The sequence below is a fragment of the Sus scrofa genome, chromosome 15, assembly GCF_000003025.6.
Source record: "Sus scrofa isolate TJ Tabasco breed Duroc chromosome 15, Sscrofa11.1, whole genome shotgun sequence".
Taxonomy (NCBI): Eukaryota; Metazoa; Chordata; class Mammalia; order Artiodactyla; family Suidae; genus Sus; species Sus scrofa.
Window position 1 is genome coordinate 46,561,727 of NC_010457.5, and position 22,189 is coordinate 46,583,915.

At 38.9% G+C, this 22,189-nt stretch overlaps 1 protein-coding gene across 1 annotated transcript in view; it reads left to right on the plus strand.

Annotated features, from left to right (window-relative positions):
• The window catches only part of C15H4orf47 (chromosome 15 open reading frame, human C4orf47), a 141,494-nt gene that overhangs the window by 91,047 nt on the left and 28,258 nt on the right, over positions 1 to 22,189 (plus strand). Inside the window, exon 8 of the transcript XR_002338985.1 lies at positions 4,429 to 4,557. The gene's annotated coding sequence lies outside the window, so the exon portion shown is untranslated. The remainder of the gene's footprint in view (positions 1 to 4,428; positions 4,558 to 22,189) is intronic.

A 22,189-nucleotide genomic window follows, 5' to 3' on the forward strand; every position in this document is an offset into this window, starting at 1 on the left:
AGCATAGTGACTCAGTCATACACATACATATACATTCTTTTTCTCATACCATCTCTCATCATATTCTATCCCAAGAGATTAGATATAGTTCCATTTTTGGCTTCAAATCCCTACTTTACCACTTACTAGCTCTGTGACCTTAAGAAACATGGTTATTTCTCTTTACCCATGTTCCTCATTTATAAAACGAGGCAAATAATACCTAACTAATAAGATTACTAATTAAAAGCTAATTAAGATAATATATGTAAAACACCTATCAGAGTGATTTACTCATAAAACTTCATAAACATTTTTTTCTGCTTCCTTTCTTGTTTGTATTCACAGTGTCTGGTATATGGTAGAAATTCAGTAAACTTTGGTTGAATTTACAAACTTTAAACTTTATTGAGTGTTTATCACATCTAGGCATTGTTCTAAGCGCTATGGCTGCATATGAACTCATTTAATGCTCTCCACAACACCATGAAGCAAACACCAATAATATCCTCCTTTTGTCTGTAAGGGATCCAAGACACAAAGAAGTTAAGTACATACTAAGGCAAGCCCACAGAATAAATGCCAAAGCAATATTTGAATCCAGGTAATGCAACTCTGAAGTCCATGCTCTTAACCTTAATTCTACAGGTTAATTTTACGTAGTTTACATATGATGGTGAACCTTCTGGACATTTTCTGATGGTGATGATCTGGCCCACTCAGAGAGTTCCAAAAGGAGGATTTCCCTATACCTTGAACAAATCCATTCCTCATATATTCCTACAAGGACTTCTGACTGCTCTTAAATTCTTGAGAAATTATTTCCCAAATGAAGACCCAATTCTTTCTTTCATGGGAAATTTTCCATCTAGGACATCCATTCAAATTAGAATAGTTTGAATGGATGTCCACACTAGATGGACAGATGAGGAGTTCCCACTGTGGTGCAATGGAAAAGAATCCGACTAGTAACCATGAGGTTGAGGGTTCAATCCCTAGCTTCGCTCAATGGGTTAAAGATCCAGTGTTGCTGTGAGCTGTGGTGTGGGTTGCAGATGCAGCTCAAATCCTGTGTTGCTGTGGTTGTGGCATAGGCCAGCAGCTGTACCAGCAGCTATAGCTCCGATTCAGTCCCTAGCCTGGGAACCTCCATACACCGTAGACGTGGCCCTAAAAAGAAAAAAAAAAAAAAAAAAAAAAAAGGAATTAACCAAGTAACTTATTCGTCTGAGTTGTTCTTAGTAGTGGCTTAATTGTTGTCAAGCTATGGAGGTGTAAGACATTGTAGTTGCCTTTGATGAATAATCACCACCACCAATAACAACAGCTTCCACTTCCTGAGCTTCTATGTGGAAACACTATGGAGTAAGTCCTGCTATAGCTTCCTTTTGCACCTGAGAAAACTGAACCTCATAGAACTAATTTGCTCACAGATGTAGAGCCAGCAAATGTTTATACCTAGGTTTTCCTGACTCAGGCTATATTGGCAAAGCAAGAGCTACATAATTAGAGAAGCTGAATGATGGCTCCATAGTGGATTGTTTCTGGTTTAACTCAAGAGGAAAGAATGCAATATATGCAGAACTCTCTTGGGTAGAGTTTTCACTGTCTCTGTGGCATTCATGAGACTCTCCTGTTATTTCAGGGTGGCAGTGCAGAAGAGGAGAAAAGAGCAAAAGACCTAATGCAGGATGTCTTGGGTTTGAGGCTGGCTTCTCCACTCAAGTCACCTAACTCCTTGATTTATTACAAAAATGAGGGTAATAATGGTACTCACCTCAAAATTTTGTGAGAATTAGTTGACATTATGAAGGTGCCTCAGTAAAGTGAGACACTTTTGAGGACGTCTGTTGTTTTGTCTGCTCAGCTTCTATGAGAGTGAGAGGCATTCGCTTATGAGTGGGAGCATAAATAAAAAAGACACATGAACATGAAGCAGGAGAGTCCTGAACAAACCACCAGCGAGCCATGAGTATGAGGAGCCAAAGGGCAGAGAAGCAAGTATGTGGGCTGTTTATCACACACAGATGGTAGGAATTGTCATATTTCTATCCCTGAGGGGCAGGGAGCTAACCCAATGCATTGGTGTTCTATTGCTGAATATATACAGATGACCACGAATATAGCAGCTTGAAACAAATAAATTTACTATCACACTTTCTGTGGGTCAGGAGTCCAGGTATAGCTTAGCTGTGTCCTCTGCTTAGGCTCTCACAGACTGAAATCAAAGATTAGCTGGGGCTGTGGTCCGATGAGGCTCAGGGTCTTATTCCAAGCTCATTGACCATTGGCAGAATTCATTTCTCGTGGTTGTAGGACTGAGGCTGTCTACTCCCAGGGGCTTCCAGTCCACAGCCCTTTCTACATATGGTGGTTTGCTTCTTCCAGGCCAACCTGGGGATCTCACACCAGTCTTCTGCTTATGTGTCTTATGTAACAATGCAGTCAAGGTGTGACTATCATACCATACTCACAATTCTCTCCACATTCAAGAGGAGGGGTTGTAAGGGGGTGTTCACCAGGCAGTGGGAATCTTTAGGCCATCTTGGAATCCTGCCTACCACACCCAGTCTGGTCCCGGATGCCCCTAGAATCTTTCAGTTCCTGAGCTGTATTCCAGCTTCCTGGGTTCCCACCCAATTCCTGTCTTTCTCAGCTGCTAAATATTATAATTCCTTGAGTGAATCAAAAAACCCTATATAACACACATAAGAAGGAAGAATAAGAAAAACTATTTCTTCTGATCTGGGAAATGAGCATTTCTAGTGAAAAAGAAAAAAATACATGTCAGTTTAATTATTCCTGATTTAAATATTAGTTTATATATGAATTTTGATTTTAGCAGTATAGTGATTACATGACCTACAACTACAGTTCTCTAAACTCAGACTTTTTCATTAAGAAAAATAGAAAGCTTCAAAATCAATTCATTTTCTGACTATTTAGATGGAAGAATATTTTTCTATAATAAATTCCACTTTAAAATTAGCTGATGGGACAATAGTTTTCTTTTTTCTTAACTCACTATATAATTTTTCAATTTGTAGGGAAGCCAGAAGATGAATTTCTTTGTAGGAAATGAATCATAACAAGTATTTTCTCAGAAGAGGCCTGCACAGACAGTATTAATTATAATTGATGAAATGGTATAACCTCATGACATTTAATTTGGGTTGTGTTTTAGCATATTGATTGATGGAATTCAATTTCCTTTTTACTTTATTTAAACCCCATTTTATGATTCCTGAGCAAAACTCTTAGAAACGCGCAAACATGATAAATAAGATTAATGGGCACAAGGTACACATTCCTTTCCAAACTGGAAAGTACATACCTTCCTTTTTTTTCTCTTCTTTCCAGCTAAGCACAGACTGTACTTCTGAATAAGTCAAGAATAAAGTCATAAACTTCAGGTGTGCAGTGTTCAAAATTGATTGATATATGTTAATTTCCACATAGATGACATTCCATGGGAAGTCAGTACTGATGCCGAGCACAGACATGACTGTGCCTTTCTCCCCTGGTTCAGGTCTCCTTGAGGCTGGCATTAGTGTGCTGCAGAAGACAGAGAATAGTGACAACACCAGCCTCTGATGCTGGGAGAATGTGGGGCAGTCATGCTCCAAGTTTTCTCATGTTATTGTTTTTGGTCTCTTTTTCTCAGACACTAACTCTCAACACAATAGGAACAATCTACTCAATTACTCATTCTTGGGCTCTTCCTTTCAACCCAAAGGCAGCCCAGACACAGGTGATGAGAAAACATCTGCTTCTGTTTTACTGCGAGTCATACTGGTACTTAAGTGATGGCAGGCAGACTCACGGGGTTCCTAGAAAGATGGAGCCCATGAGCTGGATGTTAGTGCTTCTGGCCATAGGCCGGCCCCTGCACCTTCAGGTCTCTCTGGTCACTAGCATTTCTGCCTCCAAAAGGGATTGAGAGGACTTTTTCCTTCTGGTGGTCCCTCAAGCTCATGTTCAGCCAAGAATACCCCACAACAAAACTCCTTGGGTCCCAGGCCTTACAGCTCTTGGTGACACACCTTTTCCTATTACCACGTGTAGCCATTTGCCTTTTAGCACATAGGCTGTGACAGAGTGGCTAGAGTGTCAGGCACCCCTGACCCAGGATAAGCAATTTTTCTACCTAGGTAGGACCTGATCCATCCTCCAGATGCCCTTCTCCCATCATTATGATTAATGTCTCCATTGCCCTTTGCTGTTCCTGTGACCCACATAAGATTATGCTAATTCGGCAGGCATATGTTGAAATCTTTGGCTTTTAAACAGAAAGAGTATGGTTCCCAATCAATTTTTTTCTAGGTCCTCTGGCCCTTAGTAAACTCATGGTTGCAAAATGATGCCTGGGGAAGGGCAGCATGCAGTAACCTTAACAGCTGAAATGCAGATGGATATGTTGATGGAAGGTGACGTCTGTCTCCTCCGCAGGTGGTGTCCGGGACTCAAGATCTTGCCATGCCCTACATGACGTGAGGATAACCAAGGGATTTGAGTTAGATCCATATGGTGATGACTGAGTGCTCACAGCATTCCAAATACAATGCCACTTGCTTGCAGGTAACAGCTTCTGCTCTAAACAGTTGCCTCTGATGAGATTCCATTTATTTCTCTTTATGTGTTGAAAACTTTTGCAGTTGCCAAGAGGTTTTGTGTGGCATGTTTATCAAGTAGTGTGATGACAGAGGGATTCTTCTCCAAAGCACTGTCATGAATGCAGGATTCTGTTTCTCTCCTGATTCTAAAGCAGTACCTTCATGTTGAAGTGACGTTTTTCCTTACTCATGGACCTGTCCCTCTTAATGATAAAATTCAGGTTGGGGGACCTTAACAGCATTTCTTTCTCTTTCTTTCTTTCTTTCTTTCTTTCTTTCTTTCTTTCTTTCTTTCTTTCTTTCTTTCTTTCGCTTGCTTGCTTTCGAGGCCCTCACCCATGGCATATGTATTCCCAGGCCATGGGTCGAATTGGAACTATAGCTGCCAGCCTAAGCCACAGCCACAGCAACGCAGAATCTGAGCTGCATCTTCGACATACACCACAGCTCATGGCAATGCCAGATCCTTAACCAACTGGGTGAGGCCAGCGATGGAACCTGCACCCTCATGGATACTAGGGAAGTTCATTTTTGCTGACCCACGATGGGAGCTCCTAACAGCATTTTCTTCAATGTCTCTTTCCTTTATTCCCGAAGCAAAGCCCCTTCTGGTTCTGAGGCAACCGCACATCCCTCTGTACACAGAAGGAGTGTTTGCCAGTGCCTCCTCCTTGGGACCAGAGAGGAGCTTCTGAAAAATACAGCCACTGGAGCTAGAGAGGAGCTCAGTCAGAAGTTGCCTGATAGCTTGAGGGAGGAAAAGTACATTTATCAAGGATAAAATAGTATTAGCCCATCAGCATCTCTCTCTCTTTTTTCTCTGTCTCTGTAGATTTACTTTTTCTGGACATTTTGCATAAATACAATTATACAATATGTGGTCTTTTCCCCAGTTTTAGAAGGAAAAGCATTCAGTATTTTACCTATAAGTATGACACTAGTTGCAGTTTTTTCATAGAATCCATTTATCAAGTTGAAGAAATTCTTTCCATCTCTAGTTTTTGAGACTGTTTATCATGAATGGATGTTAGATATTGCCAAATGTTTTTTTTTTTGCATGTATTGACATAATCATGTGGTTTTGTCCTTTATTCATATTATTATATAAAACAATTTTACCTTGATTGATTTTTAGATATTAAGCCAAATTTATATTCCTGGGGTAATTCCATTTGGTCATGGTGTTTAATTCTTTTTATATATTATTGGATTCATTTGGCTAACATTCTGTTGAGGATTTTTGCATATAGACTCATGAAGAATATTGGTCTATAGTTTTCTTTTCTTATGATGTCTTTAATTTTAATATTAGTGTAATACTAGCATCATGGGATTAGTTGAGAAGTGTTCTCTCTTATGTTTTGTGGAAGAGTTTTGAAGGAGTGGTGTTGTTTGTCCTTTAAATATTTTTATAGCATACATCCGTGAAGACATCTGGCCTAGTCGTTTCCTTGGATGGTTTTCAATTATAAATTCAAATTCTTTACTTGTTATGAATCTATTCATGTTTCATCCTTTTCATTCAGTCAGCTTTGTTAATGTTCACCTTTCTATGAATCTTCCTATTTCATCTATAATACCTAATTTGTTAATATAAAGTTATCTGTAACATGTTCTTATAATCCTTTTACTTTCTGTAGGATTGGTAGTGATGTCTCTCTCCTCTTTCATTCCTGACCTTAATAATTTGCGTGTATTCTCTTTTTCGTTGGTCAGATTAGCTCAGGTTTCTCAGCCTCAGGACCTTTGAAATTTGGACCCAATAATTTTTATTATGGGGGGGCTTTCATGCTATGTAAGATGTTTAGCAGCATCCTTGCATGGCTGGAGTAACCATTCATCTGCTTTTTGTCACTGTGGACTTAGTTCATATTTTCTAGAATTTTATATGAATGGTATCATGCAGTAGGGACTCTTTTGTGTCTGGCTTCTTTCATTCAGTGAATGATTTTAAGATTCACCTATTTTATTGTATCAGTTGTCCACACGTCATCGTCCCCTAGCTTTTTTTTACGGAGTAGTATTCTACAGGATGTATATTCTACAGTTTATCTTTACCTGTTGATGAAAATTGGGTGGTGGTTTCCAGTTTTGGGTTATTATAAATAATGCTGCTTTGAACATTTGTATGTAATTCTTTGTATGGACTTATGTGGTGAATTCCTTGGAGTGGACTGACTGGATACTATGGAAAGTATGTATTTAACTTTTTAAGAGACTGACAAATAGTTTTTCTTTGTGGTTGTACCATTTTGCATTCCTACCAGCAGTGTATGAGAATTCCAGTTACTCTACATCCTTGCCAACATTTGGTATTCTCAGGATATATTACATTTTCTTGAAGTGTAAATTCTATAAATGAATGGTTGTAAATTTAAACAATTGTGTATATTACAAACAATCTTAAAGAAGTCTTGTGTTTTAGTGACTGAAGTAGTTTTTAGATCTCCCCTTTCTTTTCTTCCCTTATGTTCTATTAAATCAGACACTTAGGAAGGAAATATTCTAATCACAATTTAACCCATTGTAGCTGAGGTTAACAAAGGTACTACTTTTAGTGTCCTGGCAGGAAAAAAAAATGTGCTTCTTAAATCTCTAAATTACAATTGGGGAAGAATGGAGACGAAAAAAAATGACTAAAAATTGTATGTGGAGAAGAGGGACTAAGTTGGTATATATCGATTTCTGCAATAGTTCTAATCATATATGGATACATTCCTCTCCTCAGACCATAGTTTCCACCTATAGATTTCAAAGCCTGGGTGGTCAGATTGAGCCAGACCATATCTATTGACTTCTAGTGTGTTTTAAACTCAGTTTTTCATTTTCCACCATCACTCTCTGGCCATGTTAACAGAAGCTCCTAGGAGATCAAAGGTCATGAGAAGTTGGCAGCAGTCTTCTTGTAGACCTTAATGCTGCCCATTACTGCCTTTACTCTTAAGTTACCAGCAAATAGAGCAGCTAGACTTGGGAATGGGGTGGAAGCGCTGGGTGAAGAGGGGACGTGAGTGGGGTGGTCACTGAAGTACCACTGACCATAGCAAGTACCCTGGGAAGTCTCATGAGAGCTTCCCTGGACATGGTGAGGGTATAGAAGAATGAATGGGGCTCCAGTGTAAGGTGAGTGTGTAAGAGTGGAGAGAGGAAGGAGAAGAGAGGAAGGGGTAGAGGAAGAGAAAACAGAAGGAAAAATTTTGTGACCAAGGAAAAGAGCTTTTAAAAAATGCTAAAACAAAATACAACAAGGTTTCCCACTTTTACAGCAAAAATATGTACTATGACCTCTGCTCATGCAATGGCACTTTTTGGTGGGAGAGTATCAGCACCGTAGAAATCGCCTGTTATACCCAGAAGTATCAATGTAGTTTTATCTGAATCATAGCATGTGCAGGGTGGAGGCTGGATGAAGGGGAGAAGCAGTCCTGGCTTAGGTGGGAAGCTTAGCTCTGCTGACTACTGACCTCAACTCCTCTGGGCCTCAGTTTCCTCATCTATAATGCAGCAGAGATAACATCCTTATCAAAGGGCTATTGTGAAGATCAAAATGAAACAGCCTAAAAGTTGACACTTAATATACAGGCTTTCTGTTAACAATATTTTTGCATTTTCCAGTTTTGAAACATTATTCATAGAAGTTCAGTTCTAAACAGCCTCTTAATTGAATGTGTTTTCAAGGACATAATGGGAATACAGGATTCACATAATTTCTTCTGGGTGTCTTTTACTTTTATTGCTTTGATTACTAGCAACCCTAATACTTTCAGACAGGCAGCACTTGAAGGATCATGGCTCACAAAAGATTAATTCTTTCCTTTCAATTACTGAAGCTTAGCATTTAGTTACCCTCATTTTTTTTAATTTTTAATTTTTTTAGGTTTTTATTTTTTCTATTATAGTTGAGTCACACTGTTCTGTCAATTTCTTCTGTATAGCAAAGTGACATTCTTTTTCTCACCTTATCCTCCATCATGTTCCATCATAAGTGACTAATTACCCTCATTTTAGATTTCGTACTATCTGGCCTCACAGAACTACACCAACTGTCCTTCTCTCTCGAGGATTCTCCACATTTTTTCTCCATTAAACCCGGTAATGAGTTTTGTTACCAAGAGGTCTGTTGTTTCCATGCCTACAAGTCCTGTTTTCCAAACTGGACGTTCTCAGGCTGGCAAGAGGGAACTGATTTAACTCCAGAAACATTTTAAACTTCCTGCAAGCGTCACTGGCCAGAGGTGCTCCCACAGATCCTCTGCCATATTCTTTTTTTTTTCTTTTTTTTAATTAAGTCAAGGTTTCTGCTTCCTTTACAGGTATGATGATTTTCTGTAATTCTCTCTAAAATGCAGCCTCCATCAAGGCTGCTCTGCCATTGTCAGCAAACAAACCTGTCTCCCCACTGCTCCTCCTTCACCAAATCCCTTGAATGCTTTGATCGCCAGCTGCTTTTTTGGTGATTTTGGTTTCCAGAACTTTTACCTGTTCTGGATGAACAGGTAGTCCTTGAACTGCCTGGGTGATGGCTTCCCATGGCGTCTGACACTGATGACTAAAAATAGCAGGATGAGGCCCAAAGCATTCAACAAGGAAATAAAATCAAATAACGTAACTGAATTATTCTTGGTTATCTTGCAGATAATCCGTGTGACCAGACGTCTACAAATGGCAGTGAGATCACTTCTAGTCGCCTTTTAATCTGTTGGCAGCTGCCTTCTGAAAGCTTCTTGAGAATTTTTTTTTTTTTTTTTTTTTTTTTTTGTTCTTTTTTCCCCCAAGTCAATGGCAGCCAGCAGTTTTGAAACTTTCCGTATTGGATTGTCATTTTTGACTTTGGCATGTAACTTTGTAAGGTCCCTTTTCCCTTCTTTCCTCCTTTCAGGCTTGTTTGAGGGGGAGGGGAAGTAGGGTTGTACTTTTTCACAGTGGTTGCTAAGAACGCATCCTCTCTGTTTATAGGCCCCTAACAAACAGTGACAGCTGAGAGACAAATATGGTGTTGTGTTTGCAGGAGGAGGATGGGAGGCGGCCAGCAATTAGCAGCCTCTGAACACAAACGCTCACAATGAGGCCTTTGAGAGTGTTGGCTGGCATTATGCTTCTACAGATTGCTTGAAATAATTTATAAAGGTGCTTGCCTCATGCCTTCAATGACAAATGTATTTTCAGATACCAGCCAGGGTAGCATAGCTTGATAGGATTGTAAAATGACATGGTCTTTTCTTTCTCAAAGAAGCCTTTGCTTAACAGGAGCCAAATCTCAGAATGATTTGTGTCCGTTTTCAGAACAGGGGTCTTGGGCCTTGAAATCAGAGGCTGCAGTGTCACCAGCCAATAAAAGGAAGCCAGGAGTAGTTTTCTTCATGTTCACCTTTCTTGCCTGTTTGTTTGGGGGGGGGGGGTTACTCCATTCTGGTGTGTTTCCCTAGAACAGGATGGTGTCAGTTGGGCTGGAGTTTAGTTCTTTTTTTATTTTTACTTTTTTTGGTCTTTATTTATTTATTTATTTATTTTTAGGGCTGCACCCATGGCATATGGAGGTTCCCAAGCTAGGGGTCCAGTTGGAGCTGTAGCTGCCGGCCTACACCACAGCCACAGCAATGCGGGATCCGAGCCACATCTGTGACCTACACCACAGCTCACAGCAACACTGGATCCTTAACCCACTGAGTGAGGTCAGGGATCAAACCCTCATCCTCATGGATGCTAGTTGGGTTCATTAACTGCTGAGCCACAATGGAAACTCCTAGTTCTTTTTTTTCTTAAATATAATTTTTATTGAAATATAGTTGATTTACAGTGTTGTGTTAGTTTCAAGCATACAGTAAAGTGATTCACAGTTGTAACTTTATATATACTTTTACATTCTCTTCCACTATAGGTTATTATAAGATATTGAGTATAGTTCCTTGTGCTATATAGTAGGTTCTTGTTGGCTACCTTTTATTTATTTTTTTTATTTTATGGTCACACCTGAGGCATATGGAAATTCCTGGGCAAGGGACTGAATCTGAGCCACAATGATGACCTATTCGAGGGATTGAATCTTAGCCACAGCCATGACCTATGCCACAGCTGCGGCAATGGCAGATCCTACGCTGGGCCGGAGATCAAACCTGCATCTCAACAGCAACTCAAGCCACTGTAGTCAGTCTTAACACGCTGGGCCACAGTGGGAACTCTGTTTATCTATTTTATATATAGTATTGTGTATATTTTAATCCCAATCTCCTAATTCATCCCTTCCCCCCTTCCCCTTTGGTAATGAAAAGTTTGTTTTTAGAAAAGCATTATGCAGAAAAAAGAGAAAATGAAATTGTCTTTATATCTAATACTAATATCTCTGTGGGCATTTGGGGTCTTCATTTCCTAGTTATAGTATAAAAGAAATGGTTGCCTAGGATAAAACTGAAGGCCCTGGAATGATGCATGTAGAAAGGGAGGCCTAGTGGAAAGAGATGAGCAACTAGTCTTCCATCAAGGAGAACAGAGAGAGGACAGAGACTGATGGGTGATGGCCAGGATGACAGTGGTCAGGCCTCTTCTAAAGTTCTTCACATGTGTATCAGCTCATTTAGTCCCCACCACAGCCCAGGTGGTAGGTCTGGTCATGATTTCAGTTTACAAGGAAACAGGGGCACACCTCACTTGTCCCAGATTTGCAGTGACTGGTGGATCTGTGGTCTGAATCCAGGCATCTTGGTTCGGAACCAGTGTTCAGGACCGCAGCACGCTGTCGCCTCTGTTGGGAGGCCTCCATTCTCATAGCCTCAACTTTTGGTCTCCATCTTTTCATTTTGATCGACAGCTCTTATGGTTCTGGTGAGACTGCCCTGAACAAACTTTCCCACTGATTTGGTAGGGAAAATGCTTTGCTTGCCTCTCTTCTTCCCCTGTAAACCTCCTCTGAGGGAATGTTGTGTCTGTAAAATCCTGAGATGACTTTGGAATAAACACATGAAGCTTAGAAATGAAAAGAATGGTAAAAGATTTGATATTAATTTTTTTCCACCTTGGTACACAGTATCAAATCTGAACTTCTTAGTTTGGTGCTATGATCTCTGTATTTTCTTGAACCCAGAAGTGCCTGGATTTATTTATCCTGGGGTTCAAATTGTGTCAGAAACCATACCCAGGCACATGATATCAGGTCATCGGAGCAGTAAAATTCGAGTTCTTTATCGGAGAGATTTCAATCCCATTGGAAAGCTGAGATACAGATATATCAATAAAAAAATCAGATTAAGCAGGGTTTGTCCTTTGCTTCAGAATGAAATTCAGATTTCTAGTTGTCAAGGGCACTACTTCCCTTTACATCCTCTGGCAGGTGATTCTACAAGTTTGATTCTCTCTGCCTTTAATTCTTCTTGTCCTTCTTTTCTTAAAAAATCTCTAGCATCAAATCTCTCCTTTATTCAGGTGATCATACAGTACTGTAGATGATTATTTAAAAATAAGCTTGAGGAGCAAAACATGGGGAACAACATAAATTCCCATAAACTGGAGCCTACCTGAAATCATTTGGGGCTCAATGGAGATTTCTTTTCATTTTATATCCACTTGTGCCATATGATTATTTTGTAAAATTTGCATATTATTATTTTAAAAAGAAACCTAGCTAATTAAAAATAACAAGCCTTCAATTACTTGTAATGTTTAGTGAACATACCTTTTATGTGGCAAGGATCTGAGGGAGGCCTTAGGAAGCACCTCACCTGGGCAGTGAGGGGTATGTGGGGTTTATAACATATGGGAGAGAACTTACGTACAGTGGGTTATAATACAGCCTACAAATGCTCCACTGGCAGCAAGATTCACTTGCTATGGAAACACAGACAAGCAGTGGGCGTGGGGGGAGTGGTGGGAACATTAAAAAAGGTTTGCAGAACAGGTAATATTTGAGACAAATTTTGAAAGATTTATTCACCCATTCAAAAAATGTTGAATGCCTACTATATGCTAGCCTCTGTGATGGGTGCACGGTGTCCAGTGGGGAAAAAAGTCCCAGGCCCACCCTCAGTGTGCACACACAGGATCGTGAACTATCAGGGGCCAGGAGTTGGCAGGAGGATGCTGCTGTGGCAATGATCTGGATGCTGGGAGACAGTGTCAGGCTCAGATGTCAGCAGCGAAGGGAGCCATCATCTGCCAAGAGGCCAGTTGGGACCAGTTGTCCTGAGGGGCACAGATCCAGAGCCCAGCATTGTCAGGCCCCCACCCTGCAAGGCCTGAGGAGAAGGACAGCTCACCCTCCCACCATTGCTAACAGGATTCCCGAGGTTTCCCTATACACAGGTCCACTTGGGAAGGAAGGAGGAAGGGGAGAAACAATCTCTTAGCAAGTATACTTTAAGCTTAGTGAGTCATTACCAGAATTAAGTTGTCTTAAACTAGAAATTCTGAGATATTAATTGCTCAATTTGATCTAAAGTAACTTTTTACTGCCACCCAATGGCCGAGGGTCGGGGGGAGTTCACAGGGGCAGTTTGGTTGGTTACATAATATATGATCCAATTGGTATTAAATATATAAAATAGGCAAAGGGATAAATACAGAAAATAGATTAGAGCTTACTGGAGGCTATGGGGGAGGGGAGAGAGGAGTGACTGCTAATGGTGCAAGGTTTCTTTTTGGTGTGACAAAAATGTTCCAGAATTAGATAGCGGAGTGGCTGCCCAACTTTGTGAATATACTAAAAACCACTCAGTTGGACACTTTAAAAGGATATGGTATATGTGAATTATGTCTCAATAAAAAAATACACGAAAAAGATTAAATCAGTGTACAATAATAAGGAAACTATGATTTTCTACACATATCTGAGTAGTTGTACCAGTAAAGTCCACTCTGTATGATCATTGTTGATAAAACATGGATTTTCCAAACATCCTAATCTGGTACCATGTTGGACAACAGTCTACATAGAGCTTTATATTATTTCTACCAAAATAATAAACTTCAAAAAAACTCAACTGGTAATCAGAATTCCATTCAACTCCCACTTGAAGCAAAAAAATACTCAGATAATTATGTAAAAACAAAGCAATCCACAAGGTGTATAAACTCAGTGTGAGATGACACTTGTCAATTCAAATAATTTAAGTCACTGCTTTATCTTTTTGATTTCTTTTATCCTTGGAAGATAAGAAATGACAAACTTTGTATTCTGAATCAGAGTGCTTCTTATTGTTTTTAAATAGACTGATTCAGAATGCATTTTTGAATTTAAAAATTTTTCCTTCTTTACCTTTAGGTCAACTGATAATGTTATTGTTATAACAGAAAACTTGTAAGTGGAAAATGAATTAATGTTCTGTTTTAAGAGTGATACTCCACTATACTCCACTATACTCTGCAGTATATTCCACTATACTTCCACTATACTCAGCCCCTGCCCCGAGGGGCTGAGCATAGTGGAGGTAAGATAAAAGCTTATTTTATATGTTATTATTCCTGAAGTTAGCTTAACTTGGAGCTCCTACTTGTCATGGACCCCACCATTTCCTTCAATCTTTAATCCAAACTTTGGCCAAGTCTTCCTTATTTTATTTATGTAACCCGTCTCATATGTATTCCACTGCTGCAGCCTTAATTTAGACTATCCTTTTCCTCCACCTGGACCAGCATGGTTGCTGGCTTCTTGGCTTCCATCTTGCTCCCTCTAAGGCCTCCAGAGTCATCTTTCTAAAGCTTTGGGCTGGCCGGGTTACCTCCCACAAACTGTCACCCCACCTTCTTTGATTAAATGATCATTTTCTTCCATAGCTTGGGTTATCTACTTTACAAAGCTATGTCATTTCCAACGTTTCTTTCTTTTCCTAATTAAACTTTTTCTGTGTGAACTAGAGAGTTTATATCTTTAAATGCTTCTAAAATAAACATTCTATTTTTTTTTTCACAGCTCCTTAATCATATACCATTCATTTTTCCTGTAGAGTGAGAGTTATTTCCATCAGCTACTTGGAATCCATTCTGGAACAAGATGGTAGACAAATAAATGAAGACATCAGTGTTTTGATTATTTATCTTGGTCTCTAGAAAGTTTTATGCTGATAGCTGGAAGATTGTGGCTAACATAATTATTACTCTCTGAAGCAACTTGAGTTTGTAGAGAAATATATTACACATACATAGGACATTTTAGCTCTTATCTTTCAAACTGTCTCTGTGGTTTGCACTGGTTTCTCTTAATTCCCCTCATTCAGCATCCTCCAAGTGTCAGTTCACCCTTTTTGGTGTCTCCCCGTTTTATCTAGGTGTGTACTTAAGCTGACTCTTTTTCTGAAATAACTTTATAATAGAGCTAAAGTTTTAAAGTAATTTTTTTTTGCTTTCTTGAGTCAAAATCTTTGCCTCTTCTGCCTTTAGCATCCATTTAAATGTAATTTTTATAGGGGACATGCCAAGAGAAAGACCAAGGTAATATTCATTATTAATATCATGTGATTGAAAAATGTAATGATATAAACTATTGTCATGTAAGCTATTTCTTGAGAAAGGCTTCCTGCATCCAGTTATCAAATTAATAACTGAGCATAGAGATCTATATTCAGAGAGTCTTTTCATAATTCAGAGAAGATACCCCTGGTATAGCGGGGTGGGGGGGGTTGAATATAGTGGAAGTAGGAGAAAAGCTGAGCCATATTCTCCCTGGGAAATGGTGGAAAGATGGAAAAGGAGAGAGAGAATGAAGAGAATGGGGTGTCTCTTTTTTTCAATGATTTTAATTTTTTCCATTATAGTTGGTTCACAGCATTCTGTCAGTTTTCTGCTGTACAGCAAAGTGACCCAGTCTCTCTCTCTCTCTCCTCTCTCTCACACACACACACACACACACACACACACACACACTTTCTTTTTCTCACATCATCCTCCATCATGCTCCATCACAAGTGACAAGATATAGTTCCCAGTGCTATACAGCAGGATCTCATTGCTTGTCCATTCCAGATGCAATAGTTTGCATATATTAACCCCAAATTCCCAGTCAATCCCACTCCCTCCCCATCCCCCTTGGCAACCACAAGTCTGTTCTACAAATCCATGAGTTCCTTTTCTGTGGAAAGGTTCATTTGTGCCATATATTAGATTCTAGATATAAGTGATATCATATGGTATTTGTCTTTCTCTTTCTGACTTACTTCACTTAGTATGAGAGTCTCTAGTTCCATCATGTTGATGCAGATATGGCATTGTTTTGTTCTTTTTTATGGCTGAGTAGTATTCCACTGTGTGTGTGTGTGTGTGTGTGTGTGGTGTGTGTGTGTGTGTGTGTATATATATATATATATATACCACATCTTCTTAATCCATTCATCTGTCCGTTGATGGACATTTATGTTGTTTCCATGTCTTGGCTATTGTGAATAGTACTACAATGAATATCCAGGTGCATGTGTCTTTTTCAAGGAAAGTTTTGTCTGGATATATGCCCTAGAGTGGGACTGCTGGGTCATATGGTAGTTCTATATTTAGTTTTCTGAGGTACCTCTATACAGTTTTCCATAGTGGTTGTACCAGTTTACATTCGAGAGTGGGGTGTCTCTTGATTTCCCCTCTGGAGGTGTATGCTTTAAGGTGAATTAACTTCAAGGGTGATCTGGACCTCAGGCACATCAAGGTAAGCTGGCAAAGCAGTGAGGTCAGGCAGGAAAGGGGCTCTGGGGTTTTGCTTTTCCAAGTGACCTTCCTTCTCTGTCTGATGGGGATGCAGAATTGAGAAGCAAAGAGTCTACAGTGATACACACAATGGCAAGTTGAGGTGACCCCACAGCAGAGGCTGGGTGTGTGCCAGGTCAGGAGGCTGGAGGAAGAGCATGACAGATGTTCAGGAGTCTGTAGCCTGCAGAAGCTAACATGAGGCTAAGTCAGCCAGAAAGTGGTCATCCTGAACAAACCAAGGGAGATAAGATTGCCAGCTATACCATCCTCAGATTTCAGCCTGAAGGCCAGGAGATACTCAGGGGGTAAAGGACACAGCCCTGGAGTTCAGAAGAGATAGAGGACATCCTGCTCAAGAACTCAGGTCTGTCCCATCAACATGAGGATGTTAAACTTCCCTTCTTCTCATTTATCTGGGAACTCTTTAGGAAGGAAGCATAGGAGGGAGGCTATTTTGAAGGACTAAGTGTTTTTCCTGATAAGCGCTTCTTTCCTAATAGGAGTGCTTAAATCTTTGAAATATATTACATGAAATAGGATTAGACATCTGGTTAATTTAACATATATATATTTACATAATACATAAATACATACTATATTATAAATATATAAACATGAATTATATGCATATACATATCTATCAATCATAATAGTTTGAAAGCCAGAGTAGTTAAGAAATTACATTATGTTGGGCTTTTTAAACTTGTATGTAAATTAAATATTTGATCTCATTAAAACTTTTTTCTTATATCAAAAGAAATATACTTAAATTATAAAAAGTTTGAAAAATAAAAGTATAATCACTGAAGATATGGCTATAGTCAACATTTTTGTGAATATTTTTCTAGTCTTATTCCAGTGTATATGCGTTCATATAATAGGTGGAACCCTATGAAATAACTGCTGTTTGACCATTTTTGACTTACAAATTGTGATTTCATAGGGACAACCTAATATATTTGTTTTTGTATACACACACACACACACACACACACACACACACACCCCTCTATTTTCTAGATACATATGTAAAAGTATACATCCTCTTACAATAATGGGATCACATTGTTTTGTAACTTTTTTTTACTTAATAGTGTATTGTGAACATGTTTATACGTCATTCAGTATTGTTCCATGAGGCTTTTTTAAGTGATTACATGGTATTCCCTAGTTAAAAAGTGCCACAACTTAACAATTCCTTTATTGTTAGATATTTTAAGTTTTTCATAATTACTTAATGTCAGAAATATCATGACAATACGTACTTGTGGCTAAAAATTGAACATTTGTGATGAATAAATATATACGTAGAATAAGTCTAGAGAATCTATAGAAATAATATATAAAGATTATTAGAAATATACATAGAATAAATATATAGAAATGACATGACTGGCAACAGGTATGGAGCTCTTTAAAGTTTTTGTTACGAACTGTCAAATTGTCGTCCACAAATTTTATCAATTTATACTTCCAAGAACATGATATGGAAATGAACTTTTACATGGCTGCCAATTTGCTAGATAAAAATTCTAACATTTTATATTTGATATCTGGGGTTGTATAATCATTTACATGCTTAGTAGTTCCATGTTTATTTTGTCTTTATCTTAAAAACAAAAAACAAAAAACAAAACCCGTCTCTTCATGCCCTTTGTTTTGTGCTGTATTCTTACTGAACCTGCCCACACAGGAGACTGAGCTCACAGTCTGGGCTCTAGTCATTAATTCCTGTATCAATCCCAAGGCAGGATTTTTAGCCTCAGAACCAATGTTTCTGTGTTTACATTTCTTTGAGATCCATTTCCAGTTGCCACGCAGTCTGCTGGTATTTTGGGGAAACATTTCCCATGAAGACTTCATGGGCAGTTTAGAAGTGGAAGGACCTTGATCATTCAGTTGTTTTTCTTCATTTTACCAATGAGGATATTAACATTTTGGCCATTCTGCTAACTTACAATGTCACAGATCGCATGAGGACAGAATTCAGGGCTCTGTAAAGCCGCTCTGGATGTCTAGTCTTATTTCAGTGCATATGCATTCATATAATAGGCGGGACCCTAAGAAATAACTGCTGTTTGACCATTTTTGACTTATAAAATTGTGATTTCATAGGGACAACCTAATCCATCACCCTCAGTCCTCATAGGGTTTCTGAAGATTGAATAGACCTGTGTTGGCACCATCAAAATAGTTCATGGATGGTAGCATTTTATCCAAATTTCCTGCTCTGTTCTTTTTCTATTTCTAGCTTCTAACTTTGTTTTTATGTCAGTTCCTTCTTAAGAACAATTAGTTTATATGAAAAATTATAATGTGTGTTTTATACAATAGGATATTTGCCAAAAGTCTTATTAATTTAAAATATTTTTAGTGCTGTATTCTGACTGTCCTCTTCAGACATCTAGACTCTAAACCTTGGTACTGCAGCCTCCAGGAGCATCTTTATCCATAAATCCAAACATTTGATGCTTATTAGAATCAGCCAAAAAGGTAACTTCAAAGGGAAAAGAAGATCAGGGAACCAGCCTTTATTTAGAGCTGACTCTACTTGTATATTTTTGTCTCGTTTACTCCTCTAATAAACATTATGTGATTTGTAAAAAATTGTATCCATTTACAAGCTAACTGAAGTTGTCACCAGTTCAGGGCTACTTCCTTAGAAACCTAAGTGAGTCTGAATTTGAACACTTTGCTTTTCATACAGCTTTACAGGCTTTGTGTTGGCAAAGCAAGGCGTCCACTCTCTTAGGCTTTTTCTCTTGCTAAATTCTGAATTCTAGAACAATCTTCAAATAATATGTCACTAGCAGCACCCACACACAATCAGAAAGGAGGCGTAGCTACATTTGGATTTGACGTTTACACCATAGCCTTTGTTGTTTCTTTAATTTTTTTTTCTGGCAGGGAAAAATAGCTCTTGCAGTAGGAAGATTATTCACGACCCCGTTTAGAAAATAGGTCATCTCATCTATGCATCATCAGTGTTGAGACGTGCTGTGGTTTTCAATACAGCTGTCTTGCAATCTATCTTTGATAGTGAAAGAAATACCAACCCCATTAATCCATGGGCAGATGTCTGCTAAGCTTGTTGTCATATCATCTGACAGCTGACCAAAGGCATAACTTTATGTGTTGAGGGATGTTAGGTGGGTGGAAAGTCTAGATAGCAGTAGCCCAGACTTCATATGCCTTTTGAGATTCCCCCATTAGAAGAGAGGAGAGAAAGAGAGTGAGGGAGAAGGAAGGAAGATGGTATGTTAGGGGCCTTATTATAAATACCAGTGTTTTCCTCAGGAGTAGGTCAAAGTTCAGCTTGCTAGTTCCAGCTCATTTCTGTCTGCCAATAACTATCTTTCTTAGCTGAAGAGTTAGTGGCGGAGGGTAGGGGGGAATGCCAGTAATTCTAGAGGGAAGCCTATGCTATCAGCAACTCTGTTAAGTTATTGAACAGCTGGTTAGTTTGTACAGGGGCAGCCTTTGAAGGGGGTAGTCTTACTAAAATGTAAGGCTACAAATGGCCAACAGACACATGAAAGGATGCTCAGCATCACTCATCATCAGGGAAACACAAATCAAAACCTCAATGAGATATCACCTCACACTGTCAAAATGGCTATCATCATAAAGACAAATAACGAGTGTTGGTCAGGGTGTAGAGAAAAGGGGAAGCTTTATGCACTGTTGGTGGGGATGTAAATTGGTGTAGCTCTTATGGAAAAAGTATGGAAGTTCCTCAAAAACTTAAAAATAGAACTACCATATGATCCAGCATTCTACTTCTGGGTATTTACCTGAAGAAAACAAAACTAATTTGAAAAGATAGCTACACCCCCATATTCATTGCAGCATTATTTGCAAGACATGGAATCGACCTAGGTATTCATCAATAGACAAATTGATAAGGAAGATATGGTGTATATATACAACGATTATTCCTCATCCATAAAATGAATGAAATTGTGCCACTTGTGACAGCAGTAGATAGATCTAGAGGGTATTTTGCTAAGTGACATCAGTCAGGTAACGATTACAACATGATCTCACATGTGGAATCTAAAAAACAAAACAATTGAACATATGAAAAACAGAGACTTATAGAGACAAAGAACAAATGAGTGGGTGCTGGGGAAGAGAAGGGGAGATTGGGTGAAATAGGTAAAGAGGATTAAGAGATACAGACTTTCATGTGACTATAAATGAGTCATAGGGATGTGCTATGCAGCAGGAGGAATTTAGTCACTAATATTGTAATAATTTTGTATGGTGACAGATGGTTACTAGACTTGTCATGTGGTAGTCTTTTCATAAAGTATCTGGCCATTAGATCACTAGGTCGTACACCTGAAATGAACATGGTATTTTATGTCAACTATGATTCAGTAAATTTTTTATTTTCATTAAAAAATTATTTTTTTGTCTTTTTAGGGTTGCATGCTTGGCATATGGAAGTTCCCAGGTGAGGGGTCAAATCAGGCCCACACCATAGCCACAGCAATTTGGGATCCAAGCCTCATGTCCTCTGAGACCTACACTGTACCTTGTACTAGTTAGGTTCTTGACCTACTGAGTCACAATGGGACTCTCAATAAAGTTTTTAAAAAATAAGCAAATCTCATGTCCCCGGTGTGGTCTGTGGTGACATACACAGGCTATGAATAGCCTGATGTCTGTGTACATGTTTTGTTTTGAATTAAACATCCTCTATCCATATTGAGTGACCAAAATGAACTCAGCAGAATGATCAAAAAGAGTCGTGTCTTGCTGTGTCAAAGCTCTGGGTCTCAGTTCCCAGAAGTGTGTAGTTGAGATGTTGGCAGCATTCAGTCAGAAATCTTCAAGCCAGAATGCCTTGAATGTGTTGTTTTGATATCCTATTCCACGTATCAAAGCTCATCTGCAGAAAACCCCAGGGGCACTGCCTCAAGTAAAGGTGTGTATATGAGCAATGAGAGTAAAAAAGCACTATGGGTTGGCATTGCATTAGAGACCCAATAAAATCAATGTTTATGCTAATTTAATTTTGAGATCAATTTTACTTGATATGGTTAAAGAATGGTGAGTGAATCATTAGAAAAGGCATACTGATTCCTTGCCATTTTGTCCAAGGGAATTTTATCAGAGTATTATCTATAAATTCTTGAGCTTATACCTTATCCTGATCTTATCCATACTTGCACCCTCTGGAAAAACATTAATATTTCATGAGGATCTAGATAATAAGTTCTGATATTATTAGCTTTCATTTTCTGCCTTGTTGTTATTATTATTTGTCTGAGCTCTGGTATTAGGTCTCAGATGCACTTCAGATGCTACGTTGCTGTGGTGGTGGTGTGGGCCAGCAGCTGCAGCTCCAATTCCACCCCTAGCCTGGAAACTTACATGTGCTATGGGTGTGGCCCTAAAAAGGAAAAAAAAAAATATTGACGGCATGATTCTCCTAAGTAGTATAAGTTCCCCTAAGGCAGGGGTTCTGAACCTCAGCACTACAGACATTTTGGGCTGGATAACTCTTAACTGTGTGAAGACTGCTCTGTGTAGGATGGGGAGTTTAACAGCATCCCTGACCTGTACGTACTAGCTGCCAGTAACACCCTCAGTTGTGACAGTCAAAAATGTCTCCAAACATTACCTAAGGTCCCCTAGGAGAGGGACAGAATCACCCTGGATTTAGAAGCACTGTGCTAGTACCCTATAAATATATCTTAGATCAATTTTTTTTCTGGACTATATCTGCTTTCAAAATAAATTATTGTATGTTTTCTGTTTTGATTCAAAACTTGTGCACTTAGCTGTCTCCCAGGATGGTTTGGATGTTGTATCTAACTGCCCTGTACTTCATGCATTTCTCATCTTAATATCTCTCTTCCTTTAGCCACTCCTTAGCTATAAAAATGCCTCATGCATGTGATGGCTTATGGTAGAGAAGTAATAAATAT